The sequence below is a fragment of the Papio anubis genome, chromosome 7, assembly GCF_008728515.1.
Source record: "Papio anubis isolate 15944 chromosome 7, Panubis1.0, whole genome shotgun sequence".
In the NCBI taxonomy this organism is placed as follows: domain Eukaryota; kingdom Metazoa; phylum Chordata; class Mammalia; order Primates; family Cercopithecidae; genus Papio; species Papio anubis.
This window is the reverse complement of record NC_044982.1, coordinates 31965952-31979632: the sequence shown is the minus strand read 5'-3', so window position 1 is coordinate 31979632 and position 13681 is coordinate 31965952. Positions and strand designations below refer to the sequence as shown.

General features: G+C 43.0%; 1 protein-coding gene across 5 annotated transcripts in view; it reads right to left on the bottom strand.

Moving 5' to 3' along the window:
- AREL1 (apoptosis resistant E3 ubiquitin protein ligase 1) overlaps positions 1-13681 on the bottom strand; it is a 51510-nt gene that overhangs the window by 33040 nt on the left and 4789 nt on the right. The window contains exon 1 of one of the 5 annotated variants that reach the window (XM_021941392.2): positions 5276-5604. The exons of the other annotated variants lie outside the window; for them this stretch is intronic. The gene's annotated coding sequence lies outside the window, so the exon portion shown is untranslated. Of the gene's footprint in view, positions 1-5275; positions 5605-13681 lie in introns of those variants that run through there. 5 annotated transcript variants of the gene reach the window in all.

Genomic DNA, 13681 nt, shown 5'->3' with positions numbered 1-13681 from the left:
TGATCTTAGTAGGTTTCCAACCCTGTAATCAGCTATTTGATTATTAAATCAAATAACTCCTAGTTCTAATGTAAGCTTTACTGTCCCTACCATGAGCTACCATGCTCACCCCAATGATTCAGCATCTCTACTGAGCTTCAAAACTCACCTCAAGCACTCCCCCTTCTCTGGTCCTGCTCCAAGGCCTCTCTGAGGACTCCACCCACACCAGATAGAATCAACCACTTCCTCCTTTGTGGTACTTCTCTGCTGAAGATACCTCTGTAATAGCATTTATTAGTCTGTATTGAAATTATTTGTATATATAGCAGTCCTCCTAATAGATTGTGGACTCCCCAAGGAACACTGACCAGGTCATATCATTGCCTCCCCATGGCTAGTATGGTGTTCAGCCCTGCTATTTCAGAGTCTACTTTCACAAGATCCCCAGGTGAGTCCTATGCATGCTGAAGTTTGAGAAACATGGTTTAGACTCTAGAGCAGTCAGTATGAGAAGGGGCTCAACATTCTGTATCTCTAACAGGTTCACAGGTAATGCTGATGCTGCTGGTCTCCTAGACCACACTTTCACACACGCCCCTGTTGTCCTAGCTACTCGGAAGCTAAGGCAGAAGGATCTCCTAAGCCCAGAAGTTTGAGGCTGCCACGAGCTGTGATCACACACACACAGAGAGAGAGAAAGCGAGCCATGAAAAACATGATATAAAAGTCCATTTCAAAATTTTGGTGCATACAGAGCTAGTGGCAGCACACAGAAGTTCTGATATCACCTACTGATGACAAGACAAAAGAAAGATGTTTGCTTTGTAAGATGCAATCTCCAGCATTCTCCACAGAGAAGCACCAGCCATGAGTCCAGGGACATGAACTTAAAAAAACAAATCATCCAATTATCAAAAAGCGCATAGGTTAGGGTGGTCTAACTAAGCAGGTTCCAAGAATATATCAGACACTTTGGATTATTAGTTTACATTTACTATGGCTTAATTCCACTCTTGGTTTATACTCCCCAACCCTAAATCCCACCATAAAAGATTACCCTCCTCCATCAAGTTTATACTCTTGAGATATTTATACAGTTGTCTATTTCTGCTATCGTGGTTTAGACAAGTTACACGGTTTTCATTTATACTTTCTTCATCCATCAGCCCCTCTAGTCTCTTAATCATCCTGTGGGTCTTCTGTGAACTCTCTCCAGCTGGTCCCCAACAATCCGGTAATGAGGTGCCTCCAAATGACTGCGGCCTTCCAGGGACAGCCTCATTAGTCAGAACAGGATGAACTCACTCTCCTCAGTTCTATGACATAATACTCCTGAGTAGGCAATCCCCCAAATCACAGAAATCTAATGTGCCACCATATTAGACTGTACCCCATTCTATAACTCCCAGATGTGGACATCGGGGCATGCTAGAATGTGCTAGAAGCCAGAGGATAAATGACACATGTTCCCACGGCATCTATTTCACTAGAGGATGAGTGACTGGGGAGAGAAAAAAAAGTTCACGCTAAATCAAACTCATAGATAATAAAATAGAATGCAATATTTGCATGAATTTCTAAAGATAAAACATGGGTATGTTGAATATATTAATGGATATTCTGAACTTGAAGCAGAAAGGCTGCTTGGGGCTCTGCTCCTAGCACCAAGGACTTAACATGTCCTTTACCACTAGAGGTAATTGAGCCAAAACCCTCACTCAACTTCTGATCTACTGTGCATTACCACTCATCCCATATACTCACATTTTAAATGATATTTTTCTGCTATGTTTCCCCATCCTGGATATCTATATTTTCTCTTTGCCTAAAATCATTTGCTGCAGGAACACATGTCATTTATCGTCTGGCTTCTAGAACATTCTTGCATGCCCTGATGCCCAAATCTGGGAGGCATGAAATAGGGTTACAGTCTAATTGACTCTATAATTCACAGACTACCAACATCTATAGGTTCCTCTGCATCGTTCATTCTTCATTCATTTCACAATTCTTGAGCATTTGCTATATGTTGGGCTGTGTGCTAAAAGCTAAAGTCACAAGGATAAATAAGACAGGGTGCTTTCTTAAACTCAATGAACTTGGTTCACCACGGGAGAAGGACAATGCAATGTTGCAAGTGCCATAAAAGAGGAATAAGCAAAGTATGGAGGGCAGAGGAAGGAGAGGTAACTGCATGTGCAAGTGGAAAAGCAGAGACAACAGAGCTGATTACTTAAGGATGAGTAAGCAGGCTGGGCATGGTGGTTCATACCTGTAATCCCAGCACTTTGGAGGCTGAGGTGGGAGGATAGCTTGCGCCCAGGAGTTCAAGACTAATCTGGGTAACATAGTGAGATCCCATCTCTAAAAAAAAAAAAAAAAAAAAAAAGCTGTGTGTAGTGGTATGCACCTATGGTCCCAGCTACTCAGGAGACTGAGGTGGGAGGATCATTTGAGCCCAGGAGGCTGAGGCTGCAGTGAGCCCTGATTGCTCCACTACACTTCCACCCAGGTGAAGAGCAAGACCCTGTCTCCAAAGAAAAGCAAAGTGTTTAGAAAGACCACCTGGGGCTAAACTAGGATGACTACCATGTAGTGGTTAAGAGCATGAACCTTACTATTGAATGATCTTAGACAAGTTACAGCAGGTCCTCAAACAACATCAGTTTCATTCAACACTGTTTTCTTATAATTTTGAGGAGTAAAAAAATTGACTCCTGGCAGGCACCAATGTGTGGAGTTCACACATTCTCTGTGTGGGTTTTCTCTGGATACTTGGATTTCCTCCCACATCCCAAAGATGTGCACTTCAAAGTTAACTGGCATGTCTACAGTGTCCCAGTCTAAGTGAGGGTGAGGGGTGTGTGTGTGTGAGAGAGAGAGAGAGAACACGAGCAAGAGAGAGCGAGCGAGCGCACGAGCGAGAGAGCCAGAGCCCTGCAATAGAATGGCGTCCCATCCAGCGTTGGTTCCCAACTTGCACCCTAAGCCCTGGCCACCCTCAACCATGGACTGGAATAATTGGGTAAATGTTACAATTATCTAACTTGATTTTATCAATCTTTCTTATACATACTGCTCTCATTTATTTCAATACGTATATTATGTTCTGCTCTTTATTTAAAATAGTTTGGTGATATTTTTGTGACCAGAAATATGCCATAGGAACTTAATTCTTATTTATATCAATTAGCCTATGGTAAAACTGGTTTCAATATACATCATTTTGCTTGAAGTAGAAGTTTCCAAGAACCTATCGACATCAAGTGAGGACTTGCTGTACTTAAACTTCTCTTCAGTTGCCTCATATGTAAAATGGAGATGCACCGAGAAAAGGAAGGAATCCAGCTGCTCTTGGAGAACAAGACTTGGAGAATAAGGACAAGGAGAATTGGTTGAGACTGAAACTTGACACCCAGGTGACATGGAGTGCCTTGGGGGACAAGGCTCTATGCACAGACCAGGCTGCTGGGTTGCCAGGTTATGAGGGTGGTTTGTGCCAGGCCACAACAGCCCAACCCACAGTAAGTGAGGAAGATGGCTTGAATCTACCTGAAGGACTCACTGGTTTTCCAGAGAGATTCCATGTGGAAATAACCATGGAAACAATCCAAAATAATGGATTTTCCAGTGTTCTCTCAAAGATGACAATAACAAGAATCAACCTTTATTGAGAACTTACTATGTGCCAAGCACTGAAGTGCTTCATCTATATTATCTCATTTAACCCTCACATCAACCATATGAGGAAAGCATACTTTATCCATATTTTATAGATTAGGAAACAGAGGCACAGGAAGCTAAAATAACTTGCCTATAGCCATCCAGTTTATAAGTGAAGGAGTCAAGCAATGTGATTCCAGAGCTTACACTCTCTCTTTACTCTTAACTGGGAATACTGATGTATCAAAAAGAACTTCCAGAAGGGGAGAAAAAATATATTATTCTTGGGATAGGAAGAATTAAGCTCAGGAATATTTAATTTGAAATTTTAGCCGGGTGTGGTGGCTCACACCTGTAATTCCAGCACTTTGGGAGGCCGAGGCGGGCGGATCACGAGCTCAGGAAATCAAGACCATCCTGGCTAACACGGCGAAACCCTGTCTCGACTAAAAAAAAAAAATTAGCCAGGCGTGGTGGCGGGCACCTGTATTCCCAGCTACTAGGGAGGCTAAGGCAGGAGAATTGGTTGAAACCAGGAGGCAGAGGTTGCAGTGAGCCGAGATCACGCCACTGCACTCCAGCCTGGGCAACAGAGCGAGGGTCCTTCTCAGAAAAAAAAAAAAGGAATATGACTTCATTTTGACTTTAAGCAACAAAAAACAAAAGACGTTTTTTAACCAAGAGAGAAAAAGGATCACACATTTTAAATGAAGAAACTCCGGGGACAATGTGAAAGGGGGACAGGCCCATTAATGAACTACTGGTTCAATGGAGTAGCTACACACTGGCCACAATACAGACAGGGTCCAACGTAGACCCTCATTAGTCACATTGGTTGAGGGTGGCCAGGGCCTAGGGTGCAAGTTGGGAACCAACCCTGGATGGGTTGCTCTCCTGCTTTATGCTCTCAGAAGCAACAGGATCAAAGACCTGTGAGGTCAAATGGATAAAGAAGAGGAAGAAGCCAAGGACAAAGGCAAATTTTCTATTGTTGGGAGCCTGGATAAATGAAGGAGAATTAAGGAGGCAAAGCAAACATGAAAGAAAAGATGTATTAGTCCATTTTCATGCTGCTGATAAAGACATACCAGAGACTGGGTAATTTATAAAGAAAAAGAGGTTTAATGGACCCACAGCTCCATGTGGCTGGGGAGGCCTCACAATCACGGTGGAAGGTGAAAGGCATGTCTTACATGGTGGCAGGCAAGAGAGAATGAGAGCCAAGCAAAAAGAGAAACCCCTTATAAAATCATCAGATCTTGTGAGACTTATTCACTACCACAAGAACAGTATGGGGGAAACTGTCTCTGTGATTCAATTATCTCCCACTGGATCCCTCCCATAACACATGAGAATTATGGGAACTATAATTCAAGATGAGATTTGGATGGGGACACAGCTAAACCATATCATCCCACCCCGGCCCCTCCCAAATCTCATGTCCTCACATTTCAAAACCAATCATGCCTTCCTAACAGTCCTCCAACTCATTTCAGTATTAACTCAAAGTTCACAATCTAAAGTCTCATCTGAGACAAGGTAAGTCCCTTCCACCTATGACCCTGTAAAATCAAAATCAAGTTAGTTACTTTCTAGATACAATGGGACTACAGGCAATGGGTAAATATACCTGTTCCAAATGGGAGAAACTGGCCAAAACAAAGGGGCTACAGGGCCCATTCAAGTCCAAAATACAGCAGCACAGTCAAATCTCAAAGCTCCAAAATGATCTCCTTTGACTCCATGTCTCATATCCAGGTCACGCTGATGCAAGAGGTGGGTTCCCATGGTCTGGGGCAGCTCCACCCCTGTGGCTTTGCAGGGTACAGCCTCCTCTGCAGCTGCTTTCGCGGGCTAGCATTGGGTGTCTGAGGCTTTTCCAGGCACATGGTGCAAGCTGTCAGTGAATCTACCACTCTGGGGTCTGGAAGACGGTGGCCCTCTTCTTACAGCTCCACAAGACAGTGCCGCAGGGACTCTGTGTGGGAGCTTCAACCCCACATTTCCCTCCCACATTGCCCTCGCAGAGGTTCTCCATGAGGGTCCTGCCCCATAGCTGACTTCTGCCCGAACATTCAGGAGTTTCCATACATCCTCTGAAATCCAGGTGGAGGTTCTCAAACCTCAATTCTTGACTTCTGTGCACCCACAGGCTCAACATCATGTGTAAGCTGCCAAGGCTTAGGGCTTGCACCTTCTGAAGCGATGGCCCAAGCTGTACCTTGGCTCCTTTTAGCCACAGCTGGAGCAACTGGGGCGCAGGGCACCAAGTCCCCTACACTGCACACAGCAGGAGGGACCTGGGCCCAGCCTTCGAAACCATTTTTTCCTCCTGGGCCTCCAGGTCTGTGATGGGAGTGGCTGCTGTGAAAACCTCTGACATGCCCTGGCGACATTTTCCCCATTGTCTTGGTTCCTCTTTACTTATGCAAATTTCTGTAGCCAGCTTGAATTTCTCCTCAAAAAATGGGTTTTTCTTTTCTGTCGCCACTGTCAGGCTGCAAATTTTCCAAACCTTTACACTCTGCTTCCCTTTTAAACGTAAGTTCCAATTTCAGATCATTTCTCTCAAGTCCAAAGTTCCAGAGTTCTAGGCAGGAGCAAAATGCTTCCAGTCTCTTTGCTAAAGCATAACAAGAGTGACCTTTGCTCCAGTCCCCAACAAGTTGCTCATCTCCATCTGAGACCACCTCAGCCTGGATTTCATTGTCCATATCATTATCACCATTTTGTTCAAAGTCATTCAACAAGTCTCCAGAAGTTTCAAACTTTCCCATATTTTCCTGTCTTCCTCTGAGCCCTCCAAACTATTCTAACCTCTGCCTGTTACCCAGTTCCAAAGTTGCTTCCACATTTTCAGGTATCTTTACAGCACCGCCTCACTTCCAGTACCAATTTACTGTATTAGTCCATTTTCACACTGCTGATAAAGACATACCAGAGACTGGGTAATTTATAAAGAAAAAAAGGTTGAATGGACTCATAGTTCCACATGGCTGGGAGGCCTCACAATCATGTCAGAAGGTAAAAGTCATGTCTTACATGGCAGCAGGCAAGAGAGGATGAGAGTCAAGTGAAAAGGGAAACTCCTTATAAGATCATCAGATATTGTGAGACTTATTCACTACTGTGAGAACAGTATGGGGGAAACTACCCCATGATTCAATTATCTCCCACCAGGTCCCTCCCACAACAATGGGAATTATGGGAGCTAAAATTCAAGGTGAGATTTGGGTGGGGACACCCAAACCATATCAAAAGATAATGAGTAGAGAATTAAACATGTTAAGTTTGGAGTGTCTACAGGATATCCAGGTGAATATATTCAAAAGGTACATAAAAATAAGCACATGAAGCTAGAGAGATGCCAATATCCTGAAGACACGGAAAATGGCAAAGACCACCATAAAAAGCAGAGACCAACCAACCAACAAACAAAAAACCAATCATAGAACCCTGAGGGGATCAACCTTGAAAAAAAAAAAAAAAAAAAAAAAAAAAAGGAGCCAACAAATGAGAAGGAAAAAGAGGACAGGAGGAGAAAAATTGTAAAAGTAGTTTATCAGAGGCAAAAGAAAGTGATTATTTCTAGAAATTGGTCATAAACAATATCAGATCCAGTAAAGATTTCTGCCAAAGGGGGGACTCAAAATCAGCCCCCAAGTTTTCCTCCTGAATTATCTGTGACACTCATTTTCTGATCTAGTAACTTCTTCAATACATTTATGTCTTATTTCTATCTCATTAACAAGAGAATATTAAACTAAACTTGACCTGACGCTGATAATTAGTAAACTCTTTGCAACTCAATTCAGTAATACTAATTATTATTTCAAAATCATTTTAATGCCTATAACAAATTCAGATCTAAACTAATCTGAATCCACTGTCAATCTCAGCAGTCCACAACCTTTTTGGTACCAGGGACTAGTTTTGTGGCAGACAATTTTTGCATGGACAGCAGGTGGGAGGGTAATATCGGGATGAAATTGTTCCACCTCAGATTATCAGACATTACATTCTCATAAGGAGCACACAACCTAGATCCCTCACACCCACAGTTCACAATAAGGTTCATGCTCCTATGAGAATCTAATGCCGCTGCTGATCTGACAGGAGGTGGAGCTCAGGTGGTAACGCAAGTGATGGGGAGGGGCTGTAAATACAGAAAAAGCTTTGCTTGCTCACCCGCCATCACCTCCTGCTGTGCAGTCCTGTTCCTAACAGGCCATGGACTGCTGAAGGTCTGTGGCCCAGGGATTAGGGACCCCCGCCTATCCTGTATAAATCACTGGCCAAAAAATCTCCTAAGTTTTTGAAAATCAGTTTTACTGAGGTATAAATAAACATCAATTTGAAATGTACAATTACTTTTGACAACTGTGTAAGGTTATTATATAAAGTGTAGTCATGACACAAAACACTTCATCATCCCCAAAAGTTCCCTTATGCTCTTTGCAGTCAGTCCTCCTCCCACAAGCCCCTGCACAACCACCGATACGCTATCACTGTAGTTTTGCCTTTTACAGAATGCCTTATACATTTGCATCACATGCAAAATGTAGTCCTTCGTGTGTACCATTTTTTCACTTAGCATAGGTTCTTAGATTCATACATGCTGTTACATGTTTCAGTAGTTCACTCCTTTTTCCTGCAGAGTAGTACTCCATTAAATGGACATACAGCAAATTGTTTATTCACCAGATGAAGGACATTTGGGTTATATCCAGTTTGGTGGTATCATGGATAAAGCTGCTATGAACATTAAGCTACAAATCGGTAGACACAAGCTTTCATTTCTCTTGGGTAAACATATAAGAATGGGACTGCTGGGTCATATGGTAAGTATATATTTAACTTACAAGAAACTGCCAAACTGTTTACCAAAGCGGCTGGACCACTTTGCATTTCCACCAGTAATGCACAAGAGGCGGGTTGCTCTACATCCACCAACACTTGGTACTGTCTTTTAAGTTTACCCATTCTAACAGGTGTGAAGTGATAGTTCATTGTGGTTTTAATTTGCATTTCCCTAAGAACTAACAATATTGAGTATTTTTTCATGTGTTTATTGGTTATTTGTATTAGTTTCTTTGAAGTATCTATTCAAATCTTCTTTTTTAAAAATCGAGCTGTTTGTCGTCTTACTATTGAGTTGTAAGAGTTCTTCATACGCCGGGCGCGGTGGCTCAAGCCTGTAATCCCAGCACTTTGGGAGGCCGAGTCGGGCGGATCACGAGGTCAGGAGATCGAGACCATCCTGGCTAACACGGTGAAACCCCGTCTCTATTAAGAAATACAAAAAAACTAGCCGGGCGAGGTGGCGGCGCCTGTAGTCCCAGCTACTCGGGAGGCTGAGGCAGGAGAATGGCGGGAACCCGGGAGGCGGAGCTTGCAGTGAGCTGAGATCCGGCCACTGCACTCCAGCCAGGGCGGCAGAGCGAGACTCCGTCTCAAAAAAAAAAAAAAAAAAGAGTTCTTCATACATTCTAAATGCGAACCCCGAATATCTTAAACAGGTCTCAGTTAATTTAGAAAGTTTATTTTGCCAAGGTTGAAGACGCGCACCCAGGACACGGCCTCATGAGGTCCTGACGACATGTGCCCAAGGTGGTCGGGGCACAGCTTGCTTTTATACATTTTAGGGAGACATGAGACATCAATCAAGATGTTTATTGGCTCAGTCCAGAAAGGCAGGACAACTTGAAGTAGGGAGGAGGGCTTCCAGGTGAGAAAAATGATTACATTATTTTGAGTTTCTGATTAGCCCTTCCAAAGGAGGCAATCAGATATGCATCTATCTCAGTAAGCAGAGGGACAACTTTCAATAGAATGGGAGGCAGATTTGCCCTAAGCAGTTCCCAGCTTCACTTTTCCCTTTAGCTTAGTGATGCTGGGGCCCCAAGACTTATTTTCCTTTCACATAAATGCAAGTCCTTTATTAGATAAACATTTTGCAAATATTTTCTGTGGTTTGCCTCTTCATTTTCTTAACAGAAAATACACTTTTTAAAGAGTAAAAGTTTCTAACTTTGATGAAAGCCAACATAAATTTTTTGTTCATAGTTTGTGGTTTTTGTGTTCTATTTTTTAAAACTCCGCCTAGCTCAAGGTCACAAAGATTTTCTCCTGTTTTTTTTCTAGAGGTTTACCTAAAAGTTTCACAAGAGAAAATTCTCTCATTAAATTTTTTAACAAGACTTTTTAAAACTCCTGCATTCCATTTATCTCATAGTTATTAAGTTTCATTCCCTTTGTTTCTTTCAAATTCAATGCCACACATTACCATACACTATTTAAGCTATAGTCTGTTTCTTTTTTTTTTTTTTTTTGAGACAGAGTTTGGCTCTTATTGCCCAGGCTGAACTGCAATGGCACGATCTCGGCTCACTGCAACCTCCGCCTCCCAGGTTCAAGCGATTCTCCTGCCTCAGTCTCCCGAGTAGTTGGGATTACAGCCATGCGCCACCATGCCTGGCTAATTTTGTATTTTTAGTAGAGACAGGGTTTCTCCATGCCCATCAGGCTGGTCTCGAACTCCTGACCTCAGGTGATCTGCCCATCTCAGCCTCCCTAAGTGCTGGGATTACAGGCGTGAGCAACCACGCCCGGCCCCAGTTATAGTCTATTTCTGAATTTGGAAAGATTTTAATATTTTAACAGATTTTTCTTCTCTTCAATCTAGTAAATGGAATGCTTAAATTTAGCCAAGGTTTTAGTCCTTCACTTCTCTCCAAATCCACGTAAGACCTCTGCACCCCTGATACTGGTTCTTAAAACAACAACTAAATTCCACAACCCAGAACATGCACCTTGAGGTTAAGCCAGGGGCAATAAACTAGTTACCCTTCTGGCTTTAAAGAGAGTCTTTTATGAGATCATTCCCACCTTACTGAGTCACTCTAACCTGTGATGAGACTGGAGAAAGTTGTCCTATAAATCACTCACTGGTTAAATTAAAATTTTGGCTTATTAAGATTAAGCTAACCAAGATAAAAGTCATTCTGCAATTCTTTTTTTTTTTTTTTTTTTTTTTTTGAGACGAAGTCTCGCTGTGTCGCCCAGGCTGGAGTGCAGTGGCCGGATCTCAGCTCACTGCAAGCCCCGCCTCCCGGGTTTACGCCATTCTCCTGCCTCAGCCTCCCGAGTAGCTGGGACTACAGGCGCCCGCCACCTCGCCCGGCTAGTTTTTTGTATTTTTTAGTAGAGACGGGGTTTCACCGTGTTAGCCAGGATGGTCTCCATCTCCTGACCTCGTGATCCGCCCGTCTCGGCCTCCCAAAGTGCTGGGATTACAGGCTTGAGCCACCGCACCCGGCCAATTCTGCATTTCTTAAATCAATTTGGATTCTCTCTATCGCACCATTCTCTCTAAAATAAGCCAGAGTTCTTCAGACCCTTATTTCTTTCTGTATAGTATATACAAAGGCATAGCTTAGATTCAGCTGTCCCTGGAGTTGTTTCCCATTCGTTCTCAGCACAGTTTAGAGAAAGCAGGAAAAAGGGATTCAAAGCTAATGTGAGTGTAACAGGGAAAACAAGAAGTGAGAATTTATCATTGCTCATTTTGTATCCTCATGGGGAGAAAAACAAGAGAGAAAACTGGCTCATCTATGTCACTGTCCCATTCTTAACCCTAAATCTGGAAAATACTAGCTTCAGTTTCCTACTCCATCCTATCCTGATGTGTTTTCTATATACAAAACCGACTCTACTATGCCTGAGCCACAGAGGACAGGCCCCCATGTTCCCATCTCATGGCAGCTTTTATGCTTAGGTGACCTTGGACCACTGAATCTTGGCTATAACAGGAAGATTTTAAAAGTAATTCTCTGAATCTGACAAGCCGTCTCCCTCAATAAGTCTAGGAAGCTATTATTCCATTAACTGTGCCTGAAGTGGCAGGCACACAGCCAGATCTGCAGCCCAGTCGGGTGGAACTGGAATGGTCACATGTATACTTAAAAGCTAACTCTGCCTCTACTACCATCCACTACTTTCAACTCTGTGCTTATTTTTAAGAAAAATAAATTATTTATATAATTGAAAGGAAAAACAATGTTATTTAAATGAGCATTTTACAGTTAAGATTCTAAGAAGAAAAACTCAACTAGCCACAGAAATGGTACCCTAAGATAGTTTGATTTGAAGGAGAAACTCAACACTTACCTATTCAAAACAAAATTTCTGTTGACCTAATAATTAATTTTACCAAAGAAAGGTCTATTAATTTCTTCAAATGCATATTAAGAAGCGACTACATGCCAAGCAATATGTTGGACCCTAAGGATTCCAGAATGAGTAAAATATCCTCAACCCCTTAGATATACAAAAGCTTAGTAAAGAAGACAGACAAGTAAATAATTACGTAGTTATACTTCCATGTAGTAAAATCTATGAGGTGAGCATGGAGTGTATGGATGGATACCTTAATCAAGATCAGCTCTTAGTGTCTCAGGAAAGTTCACATCACGCTCCTGGAAGCAAAGTCAACTCTTTCATAGAGTTAACAATGTGTTGGGGGTCAAGGAATACAAAACACTACCTATGAAGTATTACTTATTCTCAGGGCCAATGACTCTGGTCAGAGGGGCTTCTTGGACCACATACATAGCATAGAAAAAGCACTCACTGGAAATACCAACTTATTTATCAAAATGACACACGATCTGATGGGGCACAGTGGCTCACACCTGTAATCCCAGCACTTTGGGAGGCCGAGGCGAGCAGATCACCTGAGGTCAGGATTTCGACACCAGCCTGGCCAACATGGTGAAATTCCATCTCTATTAAAAATACAAAATTTAGGCCGGGCGCGGTGGCTCAAGCCTGTAATCCCAGCACTTTGGGAGGCCGAGGCGGGTGGATCACGAGGTCAGGAGATCGAGACCATCCTGGCTAACATGGTGAAACCCCGTCTCTACTAAAAATACAAAAAAACTAACTGGGCGTGGTGGCGGGCGCCTGTAGTCCCAGCTACTTGGAGGCTGAGGCGGGAGAATGGCGTGAACCCGGGAGGCGGAGCTTGCAGTGAGCCGAGATCGCGCCACTGCACTCCAGCCTGGGCGACAGAGCGAGACTCCGTCTCAAAAAAAAAAAAAAAATACAAAATTTAGCCAGGCTTGGTAGCGGGCACCTGTAATCCCAGCTACTCGGGAGGCTGAGGCAGGAGAATTGTTTGAACCCAGGAGGCAGAACTGGCAGTGAGCCAAAATGGCACCACTGCTCTCCAGCCTGGGTGACAAGAGCAAAACTCCATTAAAAAAAAAAAGAGGACAGGCGCAGTGGCTCACGCCTGTAATCCCAGCACTTTGGGAGGCTGAGGTAGGTGGATCACGAGGTCAGGAGATCGAGACCATCCTGGCCAACAGGGTGAAATCCCATCTCTACTAAAAATACAAACAATTAGCCAGGCGTGGTGGCGGGTGCCTGTAGTCGCAGCTACTTGGGAGGCTGAGGCAGGAGAATTGTGTGAACCTGGGAGGCGGAGCTTGCAGTGAGCCGAGATCGCGCCACTGCACTCCAGCCTGGGTGACAGAGTGGGACTCCATCTCAAAAAAAAAAGAAATTACACATGATCTAACTGGAATGTGGTATTTTGGATTCAATTTGGGGACAGAAAAAGGAAATCAGTGGAGAAACTTGTGAAACCCAAATAAAGTCTATAGTTTAGTAATAGTATTGTACCAATGTTAATTTCTTAAATGTGACAGTATGTGCCATGGCTATATAAGAAGTTAACATTAGGAGAAGCTGGGTGAAAGGTATCCAGGAATACTCTGTACTATCTTTGCAACTTTTTTATAAATTTAAAATTATTCCACAATTTTAAAATATTTAATTACATATGGTGCTCCCCTTTACATTCTCACTCCCCCTTGGGATTCTAATCATGTCTCCCTAATCATTGCCCCAATTCAGGTAATGCTGGCCTAAAACTTTTTAAGTATCTTTTTTAACCCCTTTCTATGAACTGTTTGCACAGCCCACCTGGGATTTCTTCTTTATCAAGACATGAAAAACTAGATCACACTTG